General features: G+C 47.3%; 1 pseudogene across 1 annotated transcript in view; it reads left to right on the plus strand.

Annotated features, from left to right (window-relative positions):
* The first annotated feature begins 864 nt into the window (after positions 1 to 864).
* LOC308173868 (tetratricopeptide repeat protein 21A-like) overlaps positions 865 to 20,503 on the plus strand; it is a 29,747-nt pseudogene continuing 10,108 nt past the window's right edge. The window contains exons 1-4 of the transcript in view: positions 865 to 883; positions 1,147 to 1,304; positions 2,147 to 2,305; positions 3,041 to 3,279. The product of the transcript in view is annotated as a tetratricopeptide repeat protein 21A-like (transcript). The remainder of the gene's footprint in view (positions 884 to 1,146; positions 1,305 to 2,146; positions 2,306 to 3,040; positions 3,280 to 20,503) is intronic.

A 20,503-nucleotide genomic window follows, 5' to 3' on the forward strand; every position in this document is an offset into this window, starting at 1 on the left:
GCTGAACAGGGGGAAATGTGATAAGAATTATGTCAAAATGCAGTACTATCATGCACAGATCAGCATTAAAACACGTTAAGTGCCTGTTACTTGCCGCTTTCAGTTCGTCACATCAACGGGGGAAATGCAAGATGAACTCTGCGCGTAGCTAGGTAGCTTTTTACCTAGAAAGTAGAAGCATAGCAAGTCAGTTTCTCTGTTCTGTTCAGCTAGCTAGATCAACTGCTCTGGAAAATAAATGTTCACTATCTATGTACAGTAGACACTGGAACTATTACTAAAGAGTATATATAATATATACTAATATAAATCTATAATAAGGGACTTTCAAAAAAATGCTGGTCGCGAGAGGACGCTCGCGCTGCTTGTCTTCGCCGCTTCTCTGCCCTAAATCTAGATATACTTGATATATTGGTTAGATACTTGCAGTAGATATGCAGAGTAGATTTTCCAACAATATTAGACACTTAGATTTAGATTTAGTAATCAAAAAATGTATTAGACCCTATACTACTAGCTAGTCGGTCGAGAGAGGAGGTTGGCGTATGAAGATAGATATGGGACTATATGACCTCAATATTGATTGTGTGTATGAGGGTGTGTGTACATCATGATGTACAGTCTCCAGTTGACTGGGATTTTGCGCTGCTGTGTCTAGAGACAGACGACAGTTAGGCGACAAATCCAGTTGGTTAAAATACTGTGATCTGACGCTACCAGATTGACGAGAAAGAGGTGATTGTACGTTGTCAGAAGGTTTGAGTAAGTGCAAAAGAAAGAAACTGTGATGTTGATAGTGGCTTTTTGGTGCAAGGTCAGCCATGTTTGAACTTGAAGTACAGAAAGACTGTGTAAGGTAGGGAGATGAAATGGATAGGGAAAGGTATTCTGCTGATGAGAAGATGGATAGCGGCTACTAAGCGTTAAGGCAGTTGTACATTGTTTCCCTTTTTAAAAAATTGTTTTATTGTATTTTATCTTGACCTTTTCTTTTTACTGTTTTCCCCTGCTTTTATATTCATTCTATGCTTGTATATGTTTTTACTATTCACTTTATGTTCTTATTCCTGTTGTAAAGCACTTTGAGCATTCTTGTATGAAAGGTGCTGTATAAATAAAGCTTTACTTCCTGACTTCCATTGGAAGGTGACAGCCCGTCGGCTCAGAGGTTCCTAGAGGCATGTTTGGAGAGGCAGCCTACCCTAGCGGAGATTCACCTGCTGCAGGCCAAGCTGCTCCTGCATGAAAAGGACTATAAGAAATGCTTACAGTCCTTGGAGACCGGTTTCAGTCACAACTTTCAGGTAAAGATTATTTTTCCTTTAAAGGGATGTACCACCTTTTTAAAACAAAACACACGTTCCTGGTCTGGCCCTGACCGTGGTTGTAGTTGATTAGCCCAGACAGGTTTTCCTTACATGTTTTGCTTCCTTAGATGCTGAGTAGTCATATTTTGATTTTATTCATTTTGAAAATATGACCAAAATACCTTCGGACACTCCATACCAACTAATATTATGACAGAATCCCCCTCTGCATTACATTTCTGAAAAGTCGGCTTACTTCAGGCCGAAGGTAGTGGCAAAAAAGGGAGTCCACACATGTATTTAAATTATACAACTTAAGTTTTATTAGAGTAAATAAGCAAAATAAACTAACTGACATATGTATATGAATATGGATAAGAATCAGTGGTGTATGCCATGAGTGAATGGGTGTAGAATGTATGTTGTATGTGTAAGGGATGTATGTATGTAGGGTCAAACTAAGAGGCCCCAAAACTAAGGTACCCCGAGACCTCACCAAGAACCCTAAATGAACCCAAGACCTCACCAAGAACCCTAAATGAACCCAAGACCTCACCAAGAACCCTAAATGAACCCAAGCCCGTGGAAGAGAGAGTGAGCTGAGGACACACCCACACTATATATCCTCAGCTCAACCCAGGTGACACTGTTTAGCCTGACGACCTTCCCACTCTGCCAAGGTTCCCAAAGGAACCAGCAACAACCAATAGGCAGGCAGAGTGGGAGGCGTCACATACTATATTGTAATTCACGTAAGCATTTTTGTCACCATGACAACGATGACCATCTCACTCTATCAGGTGCGGGAGCTTCCCCAGTACCACCTGATCAAGGCGTAGGCGCTGAAGCGTACAGGGAACCTGACAGGGGCCGTCCAAGCTCTCAAGATGGCGATGGCTCTGCCAGGGGTGAAGGGGAGGGCGTCCACCGCCAGCAACAGCCAACGCGTGACTGTGTATCTGGAGCTGGCTGAGGCTCTACGGCTCAATGGAGAACAGGTATCCCTGTCACTCTAGCCTTCCAGCCTATCACAGTCACTCTAGCCTTCCAGCCTATCACAGTCACTCTAGCCTTCCACCCTATCACAGTCACTCTAGCCTTCCAGCCTATCACAGTCACTCTAGCCTTCCAGCCTATCACAGTCACTCTAGCCTTCCACCCTATCACAGTCACTCTAGCCTTCCAGCCTATCACAGTCACTCTAGCCTTCCAGCCTATCACAGTGTTTTGGATGTGTGTCACTAGCTTTCATCTGCTTCCTTTGTGATATGTACAGTGCATGCTGGGTTCCCACGGGTCCTTGAAATCCTTGAAAGTTAATGAATTAGAGAAAAAAAATCAAGGTCTTAAAAGTTTATGAAAAAAGACACGAGTTATTGAAAGTGCTTGAATTCTCCTCTCTCTCTCTCTCTCTCTCTCTCTCTCTCTCTCTCTCTAAATAAGTAAATAAGTCTCTGTATTGCTTAACTTTACACATATTTCACAATATATTGTTTTGCTGTGCTGTGGTAGAGAAGGCAAGAGACCATCTAGTGTTCACACATTCAAGCCTCTCTTTTTAATTGTTGTCTGTGAGGAGATAGTTCCTATTATATAAATTCTCATCTAGATCTGTCTCAAACTATGGGTCCTTGAATTTGAGGGAATTGAGTCTTTAAAGTCCTTGAAAGGTGCTTGAATTGGATGTTTCAGAAAGTGTGGGAATGTAATGATGTAATTTCCCTTGTCATTAGCACGAGGCCACCATGGTGATGCAGGAGGCCGTCCTGAACATCAGCGACACCTCAGAAGAGATCCGTGTCACCCTGGCCAACATGGACCTGGCCCTGGCTAAAGACCAGGTGGACACAGCCCTCAGTGTCCTGCGAGGCGTCACACCTGACCAGCCACACTACACCGCCGCCAGGGAGAAGATGGCCCGCATCTACCTGCAGAGACACAGAGACAAGAGACTTTATATGGCATGCTATAGGTCAGAAAGGAATCTATGACTGGAGGTTATTGAAACATTCGACCAATTCACTGGTGACGTTGGCGGCATATCCTACGCCTTGAGCGAAAACCGTTCATTCCAGCTGTCAGATCTCTCCAGTATGTTCAGTACTGTTCAGTACTGTTCAGTTTAGTTCAGTATGCTATATCTGGATGACTGATACCTTGTATCCAGCACTCGAGTTCAGGGGGGATGAAGGGGGATGGCATCCCCCCTGAACTAAAATCTGTCAAAATCGTCCCCCTTCTAAAACTGCCATCCCCCCCTTTCCATCCCTTATGTCATTTTGAATGAATGAATGAATGAATGAATGAATGGACTTTATTGTCATTGCTACAGTACAGGTACCAAACAACGAAATTTAGGAGGGGTGGCTCCCCTGGTGTTAGGAAAGGAAAAAAAAAAACTTTTAGAAAAATAAAAAATCACAATAAGGTAAGGAGCTGGTTTACATAAATAAAGGCTATGTACACAATCCACTGTACTATACTGCACAGATAGTCAACTAGGGTTATCATATTGCACAATAGTATTTTTTCACGTTATTTAAAGTGTCACAGTTTGCAGGCTTGAAATGTACATGTTTGTGCCTCAGCACTACACCTGATTTTTTCAGTCCAGCAGCTGCCATACAATCCGTCCAGACTGTCCAGGGCCCAGAACTTAGGTCTTTGCTGTGTTCAGGGCCTGGATGGCCCTGTGGTAGAAGCAGTTCTTCAGTCTGTTTGTCAATCTTATCAATGAACGTGGTATTACTGCTATTTCAACATTTAGTTTTGCGCATATTGAGTAAAATACTGAGGGCGAGGGAGGGGGCACGCACACGCATGTATAACAACTCCCCCTCCTACTTATGGGAAACGGCTGTGTTATCACAAAAAAGGTATAAACAGAACAACCACAAAGGGTCTTCAAGTACTGTTAATGTATGTACAATATACAAAAAGGCAAGACAGACCCCGTAACTTCAATGTAAATAATATCTGTATTAGACCATCTTTAGGGTTTCAACCACACAATAAACAACAAATGAAATTCAGAGGAATAATAAATTCACTTCACTCCTTAAGCAATAATAATAAACTGAATTTCTCAATACGTATAAAGTAGGGCCTTCAAAATGATTACAGGTTTTGATAATGTTTCTTTTTTCTTTCCACAGCCAATTAATTAAACACAAAAAATGTCCCAACCAAAGTCCAAAGAACACTCATAAATTGTTCAAGTCCGTATCTTGAATCTCCCGAGGCAAAAATTATAATCCTTCAAGTCATAGTAAATTGATTGAGAAATACGCTCGTCAGCGCTCTCAAACAAACACCCAAAGGATTCTCTCACCCGTTGGACGTGGTCTCTCCTCAGCGGCGCGGTAGGTTCGAACAAAAATATATTCCTTAGGCAAAAGTAGGCTATGCTGCTCTCTTCTCCAACGCAAAATCCCCAAACACATAAGTTTTACCGACATTTGTATCTGGCTGTTTAGAACAACAACCTCCCAAAAAAACCTCCTCCCTCATCAGTGGCGTAGCGGACGGGCCCGCAAGCGACGCACCGCGGGGGGGCCCCAGCCACTAGGGGGCCCCCTAACATTGGATACAAACTTTTTTTTTGGGGGGGGGGGGGGGGGGGAACTTCGAAAAATGTAATCTTTTCTTTTACCCAATGCAGCTTATAATGCTATAATAAAATATAATTTAACACTTCATTGTTAGACGTTAGACGCATGCGCACAATTGCTATATCCATGTCAGAGTTGACTTGTCTCCTCTCGTTTCTTGGGCTGCGTTCGTAATTTTGCTCTGAGAGTGCCGGAACGCACACTAGGTGCAACGTCATAAAGGGACCAAGTAATTTGATTGGATAAGAGGCATTCCATGAGTGGTGATCAGATTTCCAGAGCGTTTTTTACGAACACAGCCTCGATTATCGCTGTTTTGAAATGATCGCTGGTAGCTTTGCGCCGCTCTTTTCCCATTGACATCATGGTGTCAAGTAATGTATAAATAAATGTGCTGAATTTAGATGCCCTTTTGTGTTTTCATGCAGGGATGTTCAAAGTATTTTACTTTCAACCAGGTATCTGATTCTGACCACTTGTAGTCACTTACTTAATGTAGAAACTACTTAATTATTGTTGCACTGAAGCAGGTGGTTGATTGACAGTGTATAGCTTTGTCTAAATTTAAGGGGTATCCTATGGTTGTCTAGTGGTGATGTTAGGATTGACTGTGTGTACAGTCTAAATGTAAGGGGTCTCCTATGGTTGTCTAGTGGTGATGTTAGGATTGACTGTGTGTACAGTCTAAATGTAAGAGGTCTCCTATGGTTGTCTAGTGGTGATGTTAGGATTGACTGTGTGTACAGTCTAAATTTAAGGGGTATCCTTTTTTTTCCCCAAGTATTTTTATTCAAAGATAACACAATACAATATGATTAAACATGTTGATTTTCATTTTTTTTTTACACAGTCCTGCCCACCCCCCCACCCAACCCCAAACATTTCCTGCAGGGCCCTAAAGTTACATTGGCATAGTAATAACATTAAAAAAGGAAAAAGAAACTAGATTAAACTAAATGTTCACACTGGACAATAATAATGTTGTTGTATCACAGCTGCAACCAGGTAACTACCAAGACAGTACATATAGGATCTACAGAGACATAGACAGGTCATCGCAACATTACATGGACCAACACTAGAGAGGTGACAGAAGCCTGCATCCCTCAGGTTGGAACTTCAGGGAGAGTCTTAAGACCATCAAAATATGCCAACACACTTTATGTAGAATAAAATGTGCTTGTGGAACCTCTAATTGTGTATTTAATTTTTTCTAATTTAAGATATAGCATTAGGTCTCTCAGCCATGCTGAGACTGTGGGCGGTTTCGGTGATTTCCAATCAAGCAGTATTCTCCTCCGAGCCAATAGGGAAGCAAAAGACACGCTATTCTTTTGGATGTTAGTCAGTCGGTCGCTCTCTGAAACCCCGAAGATGGCAGTCAAGGCATTCGGTCGTACATCAATACCCAGTGCCTCGGACATAATTTTAAAGAAATTTGACCAATATCCAGTCAGTTGAGGACAGGTCCAAAACATATGGGTAAGGTCTGCTGGGGCATTGTGACACCGATCACAAATATCGTTAAGCTCAGGGAATATTTTGGACAGTCTGTGTTTACTGAAATGGACACGATGAAGAACTTTAAATTGTATAAGTCCAAGTCTGGCACAAGAGGTGCTCCTATTCACTCTGTCTAATGCATTGTTCCATGTTTCATCCGCTATTTGTTGACCAAGTTCTTCCTCCCAGCTTGTTCTAATCTTATGAATTGACTCTCCTTTAAGGGACATTATGATGTCGTAGAGTCTCGATATATGACCTTTTTGACCGGTGGGAGTATCGAGGATTGTGTCAAGTACAGATAATGGAGGCATGTTAGGGAAGGACGGGCATTGACTTTGGATGAAATGACGGATCTGGAAATAGCGAAAGAGGTTCGAGTTAGGTAGATGGACTTTATTTGAGAGGTCACGAAAATTAGCAAATATGCCATCTATGTATAGGTCTCCAAATTTTACAAGGCCCACCTGTTGCCAAAGAGAAAAAGTTACATCTTGCTTTGCTGGAATAAAGAGGTGGTTGTGACATATTGGACTCTGGATTGAAAAGCCTTGAAGTTTGAAATGTGCTCTAAACTGGGACCATATTCGGAGAGTAGAGACAACAACTGCACTGTTGGTGTATTTAGAGGGAGATAATGGCATCTTAGATGTGACCAGGGCGTGAAGAGAGGACGAGGAACAAGACTTTGCCTCCATCAGGCACCAGCCCGCGTCTGAAGAGTGAGTCCAGTGGACGACTTTCTGTATGTTAGCGGCCCAATAATAGAAAAGAAGGTTTGGAAGAGCTAGGCCCCCCATCTGTCTATGCCTCTGAAGTAGTTCTTTGCGGACCCTCGGAGATTTACCACCCCAAATAAAAGATGATATAAGCCTGTCTATAGAATTAAAGAAGGATTTTGGAAGGAACACGGGTAGACATTGGAATAAATATAAGAATCTGGGTAGGGCAATCATTTTGACCGAATTTACTCTGCCTGCCAAGGACAAGTGGAGAGCATCCCATCTCTGAAGGTCAGATTTAAGTTTGTTTACGAGAGGTTCGAAATTATGTTTGTAGAGGCCTGTGAAGTCACAGGTAATATTAACTCCTAAGTATTTAAAACCAACTTTGGATGTTTGAAAGGGCAAGCTACTCTGGGGAATCTGAAGCGCCAAGGCGTTTAACAGGAAGCATTCGCTTTTAGAGAAGTTCAGCTTATATCAAGAGAAGAGGCCAAAACTGGAGAGTAGCTTCGTGATGTCAGGCATACATGACACAGGGTCAGACACATATAATAACAGGTCATCCGCATATAAAGATAGCTTGTGTTCCGAACCCCATCTCTGTATCCCAGGCATAAAGGCTGCAGATTTGAGTGCTATTGAGAGGGGTTCAAGTGCCAAGACAAATAACAAAGGGCTCAACGGACAACCTTGCCGTGTTCCCCTTGACAAGGGAAAGTACTGAGAGCGGGTCCCATTTGTGACCACCGATGCCCTAGGGGAGGAGTAAAGCAACTTAATCCAGGAGATATATTTGGGCCCAAAACCAAATCTTTGTAAAACTTCAAACAGATATGTCCACTCGACCCTGTCGAATGCCTTCTCAGCATCCAGTGAGACAACTACTTCTGGAACTACAAAAAAGTAGTATCCCAGGTGAAAGCACAGGTGGGTATACCTGCTGGGCATTGCTGCCTGTCGCACCTCCGACGGTGCCAGTGGGCTGACTGCAGGGTCGTCAGCCGGGAGCCACCCTTCACTGATGTTTCGCTCCTTTAATCCCGGAACATCTCAAGGTGGTGGAGCAGTGACAGGGACGTCTCCCTGCCACTCCCTGCAGCCAGCCCTAGGATCCTCCTTTCCCCCACGCCTTGTCCTTTCTTCTGAGCCAGAGCCAGAAGCTCCCTTGTTCAGCCTCCTCCGCCAGGTCTTTGAGCGCCTTTCTCAGCTTGGATCCTGTGATCCCCAGCGACCTCAGGAGCCGCTGTGTAGATGTTCCTGTATAGCCTCTGCACCCAACTTCCACAGGATAGGTGACTGCCCTCCACCCTGCTTGCGAGCACGCAGCTGCCAAGTCTGTGTACTTTTCCTTCTTTCTCTCGAAGGCAGCCTCCATCCCCTCTTCCCATGGAACGGTCAGCTCCACCATGATGACTGTCCTCATCGGGGTAGACCAGAGTACGACATCTGGCCGAAGGGAGGTTGATGTGATCTCGTGTGGGAACTTCAGCTGTTGAGGCTGGCATAAAGGCTGCAGATTTGAGTGCTATTGAGAGGGGTTCAAGTGCCAAGACAAATAACAAAGGGCTCAACGGACAACCTTGCCGTGTTCCCCTTGACAAGGGAAAGTACTGAGAGCGGGTCCCATTTGTGACCACCGATGCCCTAGGGGAGGAGTAAAGCAACTTAATCCAGGAGATATATTTGGGCCCAAAACCAAATCTTTGTAAAACTTCAAACAGATATGTCCACTCGACCCTGTCGAATGCCTTCTCAGCATCCAGTGAGACAACTACTTCTGGTATAGTATCAGACGCAGGGGAGTGTATCACGCCTAAGAGGCGACGAATATTCGAATAGGAGTGGCGGCCTTTGATAAAACCAGATTGGTCTGTCGATATTATATCAGGTAGGATGGGGTCTAAGCGGGTAGCCAGAGCCTTCGCTAGTATCTTGGCATCCACATTCAAAAGTGAGATAGGCCTGTAGGAACCACAGTTAGAAGCAACCTTTCCTGGTTTAAGCAGAAGTGTAATAGATGCCTCTGTAAGTGTTTGTGGTAAGGTTCCTCTGTCCATGGAGTCCTTGTACATGTCTAGAAGCAAAGGGGCCAATTTAGTGGTGAATTTTTTGTAGAATTCGATTGGATAGCCATCCGGGCCTGGAGCTTTCCCACTCTGCATTCCCCTAATTGATTCAATTATTTCCTGCATTTCCACGGGTCTATCTGAAATTTCTTTTTGAGAGCGATTCATTTGGGGAATATTTAATTTATCAAAAAACTTTAGCATAGGTGAACTGTCAGAAGGTGTTTCAGAGGTATATAACTTTGAGTAAAAAGTTTTGAAAGTGTCATTAATTGCAGTTGGATTAACTATGTGTTCGTTTGAAGTATTTATAATCTCTGATATAAATTGAGTGGCAGACCTGCATTTGAGTTGATGAGCCAGAAGTCGTCCTGCCTTTTCTCCATGTTCGAATACTAAACCTCGTGAACGAAGTAATAGTCTCTCAGCCTGATCAGTAGAAGACAAATTATACTGTGTTTGAAGACCCAATCTTTCTTTGTATATCTCTGGTGAAGGGGATATAGAATATTGTCTGTCCAGTTCAGATATGGAGTTCAGGAGGTTAATCTGTTCATTTTGTTTTGCCTTCTTTAACTGGGCCGAGTATGCTATGATCTCACCTCTAATGACAGCTTTTAGTGTTTCCCATAATAAAGATGGGGAAGTTGAATCATTTTTGTTTGTTTCAAGAAAATTGTCAATTGTCACAGACACTGTCGAACAGAAATATTTGTCTGCAAGTAAGGCTGTATTTAATCTCCATGGTGGGCGTTCTCTTCGGTTAAGAGAGAAGGAGAGATCCATCAAGACAGGAGAGTGATCGGATTCAACTATGGTTGAATATTTAATTTTCCTTATTGAGGGGAGAAGTGATTTGTCTATAAAAAAATAATCGATCCTAGAGTATGTGTGGTGTACATGTGAGAAAAATGAAAACTCTTTGCTTTGAGGAAAGCTGTATCGCCAGGGGTCCACACATCCTATCTGGGATATAAAAGTGTTCAAAGCTGCAGCCATTTTTGAAGGGGACCTAGATTTAGGGTGGGACCTGTCTAAGCTTGGGTTGATGGCACAATTAAAGTCACCTCCCAGGATTAATGTTTGTGACTGTACATTAGGCATGGACGAAATAAGCCTTTTGATAAAATGTTCATCATCCCAATTTGGAGCATATACATTCGCAAGCAAAACTCGTGTGTGAAAGAGGGAGCCAGAAACCATAATAAATCGACCTTGTGGATCAGAAATGATATCTGTTGGAGTGAATTGTATTTTTTTGTTAATTAAGATTGCTACTCCTCTCGCCTTAGCACTAAAATTAGAATGAAATACTTGCCCCACCCAATATTTCCTAAGTCTATTGTGATCCTTGACTACCAGGTGTGTTTCTTGCAAAAAAGCTATATCAATTTTATGATGCTTAAGATGATTGAAAATTCTAGCTCTTTTAACTGGTCCATTAAGGCCTTTTACGTTCCAGGAAGTAAAGCTCACTGGTGATCCAATATCCTTCACTGTGCTATTTGGTATATTAGCCATTTAGAATACTTGGTACCGTATACAGGACTTGGAAGGATATAGGCTGTATACCGCATTGAAGGTAAAAGTGCAAAAGTTATGAGAAATAATAAACGTTAACCAATGATAACCCCAGAGGACCCTGCACCCCCTACCCACTGAACTAAATCCCGATGACCCCCCTCCCACCCCCACCCCTCCCATCCCGAAAAACACCCATGTTCCTATGCTCGCCTTCTGAACACTGACGAGCTGCAGGACCTTAAACTTCTCTCGCCTCTCCCGGTAGGACATCCTACCTACAAAAACCTCCCTCTTCTAAGAGGTTCCCGACATTAGTATATCAATTAAAACATGTAGGCTAGTAACTTATATGAAGTGTAACAATACACAGCAATTAAACACACAGTTTAACCTAAACAAAGCATAAACATAATTGTGTATTATTAACAAGACCAACTTGGCAAAGAGCATTGTTAACTATGGTTACATAGTAAGACCGTGGACAATAAAACAAAAAACAAATCAAATCACATCACCGTACTCCTCCGTGTGTGCTTTGCTGCCCTCTGGTGTTGAGCAGCTGAACGTCAGTACAAAGTCTGTAATTCGACTCCTCCGTGTGTGCTTTGCTGCCCTCTGGTGTTGAGCAGCTGAACGTCAGTACAAAGTCTGTAATTCGACTCCTCCGTGTGTGCTTTGCTGCCCTCTGGTGTTGAGCAGCTGAACGTCAGTACAAAGTCTGTAATTCGACTCCTCCGTGTATGCTTTGCTGCCTTCTGGTGTTGCGCAACTGAATGTCAGTACACATTCTAATTAGTGCTTAATACGTACCAGCTTGTAACAACAGTTCTTGACATTAAACTTTAAACTAGTCTTCTGCAGCTGTTGCAGTGTTGATGCGACGATCATAGAACTCTTTAGCCTCTTCGGGTGTCTGGAACTCGAATGTCTTGTTCTGAAATGTGACGCGGAGTCTGGCCGGGTGGAGCAGACTGAACTGGATCTTCTTGTGGTAGAGAGCTGATTTGATGTCGTTAAATGCTGCTCGTTTCTGCGCTCAAGTCTGGGTAACATCTGATGACCCTGTTGTGGTAGCGCAATTCATGCTGCCTGGCCCAACGCAGCGCGCGTTCCTTCTCCTGATAGCGAAGAAAGCACACCACGAACGGCCGTGGGGGAGCGCCCTCCCTGGGCTTGGGACGCAGGGAGCGGTGTGCCCTCTCCAGCTCCGGTGGTCTCTCAAACACTTCCCTGCCCATGACGTCCACCAACATCTCAGATATGAATTGGATCGGGTCCTGGCCATGTTCGCTGCCCTCAGGTATGTTAACAATGCGTAGATTAACCCGGCGAGATCTATTCTCAAGGTCCTCAATTTTATCCAAAAGGGACGCGTTGGCTGCAGGCCCGTCACTATGGGCGGGCCTCAGGGGGCCAGGCCCCCCCACAGACGTGCTGGTGCCCCCCCAACTGGCAGCCAGATATTTAAAAAAAAAAAAAAAAAAAAAATAATATATTATTCATATTTTATGTTAAATGAAGACATTAAAATTGAGAAACAATAGAGTGTTTTTCATTTTGTTGGACGGGATTCTAGTGACAACCAATCATTTGAAAGTTGAAAGTTGAAAGTTGCACGTTACGCACGCTGCTGCTCCCGCCATTTCAGTTGTGTGAGGCGAGCACTGAGCAGTTGAGTGAAATCTGCGCTTTTTGATGGATAAAGCTTTTTGAATAAAGATGGATATAAGAAAGTGGATTACCGGTAAATCCTCGAAAGGTGCAGCTGCACCCAACCCCGATGGACATACGTAGCACCAGCATTAGCGACTGTGGGCAGCCTGACACTAGCACCCCGACGGCTACCACTAGTGATGTAACCAGGGAGTAGCTGAAAAGGACTGTATAATTTAGGAAGGGGCTGGTTATCTAACTAATGGAGCTAAATAGGCAGTATAGGAGGATACAGGCAGGGGGCGCCAGCAAACCGTTAGACTAGCAGTTAATGTCGTTAGCATTAGCAAGGGAACTAGCATTAGCATTAGCCTTCAACAACTAGCATTAGCATTGGAGCTACAAACAACTAGCATTAGCATTGGAGCTACAAACAACTAGCATTAGCATTGGAGCTACAAACAACTAACACACGGTATTACATATGAACAACACATTTATTACACAAATGATGTATCCATCCCCCAAATACACATTCCCTCCCGGCCGGCCACACACACTCTCAATCACTCACTGATAGTCTCTGGCCTGAACAGGCTTATAGTCCAGTGGCGTGGTGCGCGTTGAGGCCTGGTCGAATGGCATGTGCGTCGATGAAGTGGTCCGCGTCGAAGCTCCGCGGGAGTCTGTGTTCGCTCGTGGAGACGACGATTAATGTCCAGCTGGCGTCCCGCTTGGTCCAACGTTGAACAGCCGGCTGCTGGCAAGGCGGTCCAACGGGAACACAACTAAACAGGCTACCGTGGTACACTCGATAATCGCTTTCCTGGCGTCTTCAGTTGCTGCACGGTGTGCGCGCTGCTGAATCCGCCATCTTAGCTCGGCTTTTCGTTACTATCTCTCGTTCTGCTTCTCTCTCGTTCTGCTGCTCACCACACACTCTCCTCGCGGACTACTTCCGTCTCTTATATAGGCACCACCGAACGTAACATCCGGGTCACAGACACACCCCGGATATACTACGTCATCAACATATACATAAACAGTACAATAATAATACATACACTTCACAAACGTATATGAATTGTATAGAAAATAATAAAGAAATACCAGGGGCAAAATCGGGCTGGTTTGGGGAAACTAAACTGGCTCTAAAACTGTGGGCCTTCACAACAGCCGCCCCATGAAACCCTCGGTTTCAGTTAACTAAGAAGGCACACTGGCTAGGCTGCTCTAGCAGCGTGAGGTAGGAGGTGATAGTGTCGACCACTCTGCCTGTCTGCCAGGCGGCGCGCGGAAGGGACTGGTCCATCCCCAGTACCACGGCACCTTCGGACATCTTGTCTCTCTCCCTCAGCAGAATCTTCTGCTTCTCCTCCTTCTCCAGGGCGCGGATGTGCTCCTCGAAGCAGATCAGAGCGTCTTCCTGGTCCATGTTCTCCAGCGCCTCGTACTCAACGAAGGTGGGGTTGTCCAGCAGGTACTGCTGGGCCTCGGACCAGGTGGTGCAGTGGGTGACGTTGGCCATGTTGTCCAGAATGCTCGTCAGCGCCTCACAGTTCCTCTTCCTGAGCTGCTTGGCTTGTTCCTTCTCCTTCTTAGCCTGGTAGGCCTTAAACGCTTGCTTCTTCTCACTCAGCTTGGGCAGGGCGCTGTAGCGTGGGTCGTTGATGATCATTCTCATGGTTTGCTCCCATGACGCGTCGGATGAACCACCATCCTCCTCCAGAAGCTCTTTGAAGGCCTGCTTGGCCTCCTCTTTTGGGTTCCACTTTACTCTCTTCTTCGCCAACTCCGGCCTTTCCTCCTTGGAGGCGTCTACAATACTGGCTGAGACTTTCATGGCTGACGTGTACTCGACGGAGTTGACGGGTGCGTCAATGCTGACCTCGGCCACGTAAGGGTGCATGGCCACCTGCAGGTGTTCCTCGGCAACAGCTGTTGCCGCCATGGCACGGTAGCGCCACCACCGGGACTCCTTAGTCTGGGAGTTGTAGTAGTAAGGCTTTCCCGTGTCAGACTTATGCTCTGTCCACAGAGACTTCTTCTTTGGTTGGTCATCCTGTGGTGAACCATTTGTGGTACTAACTGTTCCAGGTGCACTGGCAGCAATAGATTCCACTCCAGGCGGTCCGGTTGGTTGGTTTGCTTCTTCGGTTCGGACATGGAGGGATGACGTAGCTCTCCCGTCCCTCTCTCTCCACTCGGTAGCGCCTTGGAGGGCCCACCCAAGCGCAGTCTTAACAGCCATCGGGCAGCCTCGTGGTCCTCTCAGCGGAGGACGGAGCGACACGATCAGTTCAGCGTTGTCCGAGCCGATGAGAAGGGTTGGCTCCGCTCCTTCTATCGGATGTAGGTCTACTCCCCGTAGGTGGGGATATCTTGCGCGTAACCTCTCCAGGGGGTAGTCGTAGCGGGAGAGCGCTAGCTGGTCGGCGGTGAAGACATTCTGAAGCCGATGTCTATCCGACGGCCGCCCCGCCGGGGAGATAGAGAAGTTGATTCTCGCCCCGGTGACCTCTTTAAGGTCGCGACGTATCGTGCGCAGAGTCAGCTTCTCCGCAGTCCCTTGGAGCCCCAACTGGCGCACTGCCCCCTGGAGAAGGATGGTCCGTTCCGACCCGTCGTCTAGAACGGCGTACGTGTCGTACACAGCGTTGTTGTGGTGAAGTCGGACCTTCACCACCTTCAGTAGAACCTTGGAGCCGCTGCTCTGTGGCGAGTCTAGGTAGTAGACAGGGGTTTCCTCTTCCGGTGCGCGACCGGACCTAGGGCTTCTGTTGCCCTCCGTGGACCTGGCGAGGGAGACCTCGTGTAGGATGTGGAGGTGGACCTCCTCACAGCGGTTGCACTTCCTCTTCAAGGTGCAGTTCTTCGCCAGATGGTCGCGCCCACAGTTCCAGCACCTCTTGTGCTCCTCGAGCCACCTCTGCTTGGCCTCGGTACTCAGGTTGTTGAAGTCACTGCACTCATTGAACCAGTGCTCGCTGGGGCAGTACGGACATGGCGGTGGACCTCTCCGTCCCTTTGGAGGGGGTTGAGAGGAATCCTTTCCCTCAGGTCGGGTGGTCCTCTCTCTCCGAGGCTCCTCCTCCGTGTGCAGCACTCCTACTGGGCGTCCTCTGTTCGAGCTCGGCCCGTCCCAGCGGTCTCCCTTCTCCCTCTCCTTCTTCGGCTCAGCGTAACCCATGGCGTCTACGTTGGTGTCATGCACCTCCTCCAGTAGGAACTCCGCGAAGGCAGCCATGCTCAGACCCAACTTCCCGGGGTTACGAACGCGCTGTTGTCGCCGGAACCTCTCCTGCCGGAAGCGTGGGATCTTGCGGAGCAGCCGCTCTACGTTGGAGGTGCTGTTGATCTCGCTGGCGCCAGCTGGGCCCTGCGTCTTCAGCATTCCAACCAAGGTGTGCACGCGGAGCGCGAAGTCATCCAGCGCCCGGTCATCCTTGATGGGGGCCTGCTGTTCGAGGGCTTGCAGTTCAGCAAGGGCGTGGTTCCAGGGACGACCGTAGCGGGCATCCAAGTCAGCGAGCGCTCTGGTGTAAGGTGTCGGTGCGGAGGCATGGGCCAGTACCATGTTGTGGGCTCTGGGGTTCCTCACATGCTGAAGGAGAATCGCATATTTGTAGGACTCTGAGCAGGAGTTGTCCAAGAGCGTGTCTAGGCAGATGCGTAGCTCCACATACTGGCTCCTGTCCTCGTCCTTGAAGAAGGGGAACTTGGGTCCCTCCACCTGGGGGAACATCCTGTAGTGGATCATCGGTGCTGGAGTGACGGTCTGGGTGTCCGGCCTGCATGCATTTTGGTGCACTGGAGGACCTAGGGGTGTGCTACGCTCTTGGGGGATGGCTCCCCTCCCGGGCAGCGACGCTGGCTCCCTCTGGGCCGCATAGCGGTCGGGTCCCTGTTCCTCTTCCTTCCAGGTGGTCAGCTGGGCCTGCAGTTGGACAGTCATGGCGGGGGTCATGGAGCCATCGGCGGGGGGTTCAGGAGATGGCACTCGAGAGGGCCGTGCGGATGATGCTCTGGAGCTACAGGCCGACGGAGTTCTGCTGATGCACACGTCGCGCATGGTCTGCATCATTTCCTCCATCTTCTCTGCGTGCAGTTGCTCTCTCGCCATCTGCCTCTCCGCCGCGCGTTCCGCCCCCTCCATCTGGAGGCGCTCGCGCTCGTACTGGATGCGTTCCCTCTCTGACGCCTCCTGGCGCTGTCTCTCCGCCGCACGTTCCGCTCCGTTCATCTGGAGGCGTTCGCGTTCGCGTTCACGCTCGTACTGGAGTCGTTCCCGCTCTAACGCCGTCTCGGCCTGTTGGCGCTCCCGCTCTAACGCCATCTCGGCCTGTTGGCGCATACATTCGGACAGCGCGGCACTACTCCCTCTGGAGTGCAGGCTATCCGCCCCAGAGGCAGAACTGCCCACGGAAGCCCTGGACCGGTAGGAAGCCACTGAGCGGCAGGAGCTAGGTCTCGAGCGCGCCGTACTGGGAGGCAGATCGTTAAGGCTGAGGCCCTCCCTCTTCCGCCCGCAGGCGCTGTCGGACCGGGCCTCTCCTTCCTGTTCTTCCGTTTCCACGGCAAAACCCTGCGGTTCTGCCATCTCATCCTCAGGCTGGTGCTCTTTGAGGGCTGTCTCAGTGCTAGCCACCCGCGCGCCGGCGGACACCTCGGCCTCTCCGACCACTGTATCCCGTGGAGTGCGCTCCTCGCTACCACTCAGTGAGCTTTCGAGCTCAAGCTCATACTCCTGTAACCTCGGAGGCAACCGCGGGACTCTCTGTGGTCGTGGCTCTGGCTCAGGGGGCGGAGAAGGGGGGGTAACTGTCTGGTCTGGTTGGCTGCGCTCAGCCATGCTATCACTACACTACCAATCCGGCTCGAAGGACCAATTGTAACCAGGGAGTAGCTGAAAAGGACTGTATAATTTAGGAAGGGGCTGGTTATCTAACTAATGGAGCTAAATAGGCAGTATAGGAGGATACAGGCAGGGGGCGCCAGCAAACCGTTAGACTAGCAGTTAATGTCGTTAGCATTAGCAAGGGAACTAGCATTAGCATTAGCCTTCAACAACTAGCATTAGCATTGGAGCTACAAACAACTAGCATTAGCATTGGAGCTACAAACAACTAGCATTAGCATTGGAGCTACAAACAACTAACACACGGTATTACATATGAACAACACATTTATTACACAAATGATGTATCCATCCCCCAAATACACATTCCCTCCCGGCCGGCCACACACACTCTCAATCACTCACTGATAGTCTCTGGCCTGAACAGGCTTATAGTCCAGTGGCGTGGTGCGCGTTGAGGCCTGGTCGAATGGCATGTGCGTCGATGAAGTGGTCCGCGTCGAAGCTCCGCGGGAGTCTGTGTTCGCTCGTGGAGACGACGATTAATGTCCAGCTGGCGTCCCGCTTGGTCCAACGTTGAACAGCCGGCTGCTGGCAAGGCGGTCCAACGGGAACACAACTAAACAGGCTACCGTGGTACACTCGATAATCGCTTTCCTGGCGTCTTCAGTTGCTGCACGGTGTGCGCGCTGCTGAATCCGCCATCTTAGCTCGGCTTTTCGTTACTATCTCTCGTTCTGCTTCTCTCTCGTTCTGCTGCTCACCACACACTCTCCTCGCGGACTACTTCCGTCTCTTATATAGGCACCACCGAACGTAACATCCGGGTCACAGACACACCCCGGATATACTACGTCATCAACATATACATAAACAGTACAATAATAATACATACACTTCACAAACGTATATGAATTGTATAGAAAATAATAAAGAAATACCAGGGGCAAAATCGGGCTGGTTTGGGGAAACTAAACTGGCTCTAAAACTGTGGGCCTTCACAACAAGTGAGGTAAGTCCTACTAGCCCAACTGTTAGGGCTAGGGCTACTACTAGCCTTGCTAGCCCCCTGATGAAAGTTTTGTTACTTTTCGAGCCACCAAACAGACTGCTACAAAGCGAGAACATGGACCTGTTCACTGCGGTTACTCTTGTGAACAGTGCATCTGAATGCATAAAATCACTGCGCACAGAGGATGAGTTTACTGCGCTCTGGGACCTCTGCTCTCCTCCAGCCTCAGCCACTGACGAGGCTGGTCCCAGCTGTCCAACTAAGAGAAGACGCACAATTAACAAGAGCTTTGGTGCATTTGTAGTTGAAGGAACGGTTGGACAGTCACAGAGGGACACTGGCGAAAAGACAGAGTTCCTGAGAGTGTTTTACAGTGTTATTGATGCTGTGCAAGGAGAGATGGATGCGCGTTTTGGAGAGCGCAGCTGCAAGCTCATTGGTGCGCTGGCTGCTTTAAACCCAGAGGCCGAGGATTTCATGGATCCATCGAAGGTCACTCCTCTCCTAAGATTAGCTCGAACTGAAGTGGTTGAATCTGAATATGCTGTGGCTCGTGGTGGGTTCCTGGTAAAGAAGATGGAGGACACCTCGTTTCCCCCCAAAGATGGACAATGGACAATAGCCAATATTCTCAGTATACATTCCACTCAGCACTCCAGGCCATGCCAACTGTCATCCAAGCTTATACACTCGCCCTAACTTTGGGAGCGTCTACCGCGACTTGTGAAAACTATTTTTCAACACTTAAAAATGTTTTCTCTGAGCATCGGCGCAGCATGTTGCACAAGCGCAAGGCTCAACTGATTCAGCTTGCCTTCGAAAAGGACCTCACCCACAAGTTCAAGGATGAGTGGAAGGACTTACTGATGAGGAGATTCAGCACTGAAAAACGCCGCCTCCTTCTTTTCTGAGCCGGGTGTGTGTGTGTGTGTGTCCGTGTGAGCACACGCCGTGGTGATGTTTTGCTAGTTGTATTCTCGACAGCTTTTTCAACTGGAGAGATGAGCTGTTTGCACGGTTATGCTATATTTAATGTGCTTTGTGTATAACGTGTTCAATGATGAGGATCTGGCTGATCCTATTTGCTGTAGATGGGTGGTTTTAATGTGATGATCACACGATCGGTCGGTCATACTGTATCCCTTTTGGAAGTGCACTGATTGCGTGCCAGTCTCCTAATTTTAGTTACGTAGGCTATCCCTGGCATTTATTTAATTCTTGTTCTTGTAAGTGTGCCGGGTTGGTGCCAATTATTGACCTGTGCGCATTGTAATGCACAACTTGGCCTCTCCACGCTATAAAGTAACTTGCATTCAAATAATTTTAGCTTAGGCCTACTCGGGTCGACAAGGCCTTGTAATAAACCAGCTTCGCCTGTGTTTATTGTTATGTTATTTGCTGCATTCTGATAATTTTAGGTCTAGTCTTCATCGGTAGGCTACGTGTCCAATTTAGCCTCTGCAACCTACTATGCATGTCAGTGTTGCATGACGAATACCATAGCATATCGGATTATATAAAATAGTTAATAATAATTGTGCCCCCCCATGCAGTTAATTGGCCCACCCTAAGACTGGGCCCTGGTGACGGGTCTGGTTGGCTGTTTGTAGTGACTCCACTGTTTTCTCCGTGGCATTGACTCGTTCGAAGTTTTCACCTGTTATGGTTTCCATCGAGACCAAGCGGCTTTGGAATGAGTTGACAGTGGTTCGCAGGGAATCGACAGAGTCTTGTAATGGTTTCACAGAGTCTCTGATCAGAGTGGACATATCTTCTTTGAGGCTGACACGTTGTTTTGCCAATTCCGAAATTAACTTTGTCATAGAGAGCGTGTCTTCACCATTGTCATCCTCCGACGGGCTAGCATTGGTGGTGGAGGCTGCGGCCATTGATGCTAGCTTGCTGCTCAGAGATCTAGTTTTTGTCGCTGTATCTGGTTGTTTTCCTTTATAGATCGGCATTTCTTGTTTAAAACTGAACTATATCTTTATGCCCACAATTTGGGAGTGCTTCGTAAGATATTAGCTACATGTAAAAGGTAGAATATAAGTGAAATGTCGGGAGCTCCTCTTTTAGCCGTCTTCCTCCTACATAGCCAAACCGGAACATTTAAGGGGTATCCTATGGTTGTCTAGTGGTGTTGTTAGGATTGACTGTGTGTCCCCTTGTCTAAATGTAAGGGGTATCCTATGGTTGTCTAGTGGTGATGTTAGGATTGACTGTGTGTACAGTCTAAATGTAAGG

The sequence above is a fragment of the Nansenia antarctica genome (assembly GCF_963989245.1).
Source record: "Nansenia antarctica genome assembly, chromosome: 19".
In the NCBI taxonomy this organism is placed as follows: Eukaryota; Metazoa; Chordata; class Actinopteri; order Argentiniformes; family Microstomatidae; genus Nansenia; species Nansenia antarctica.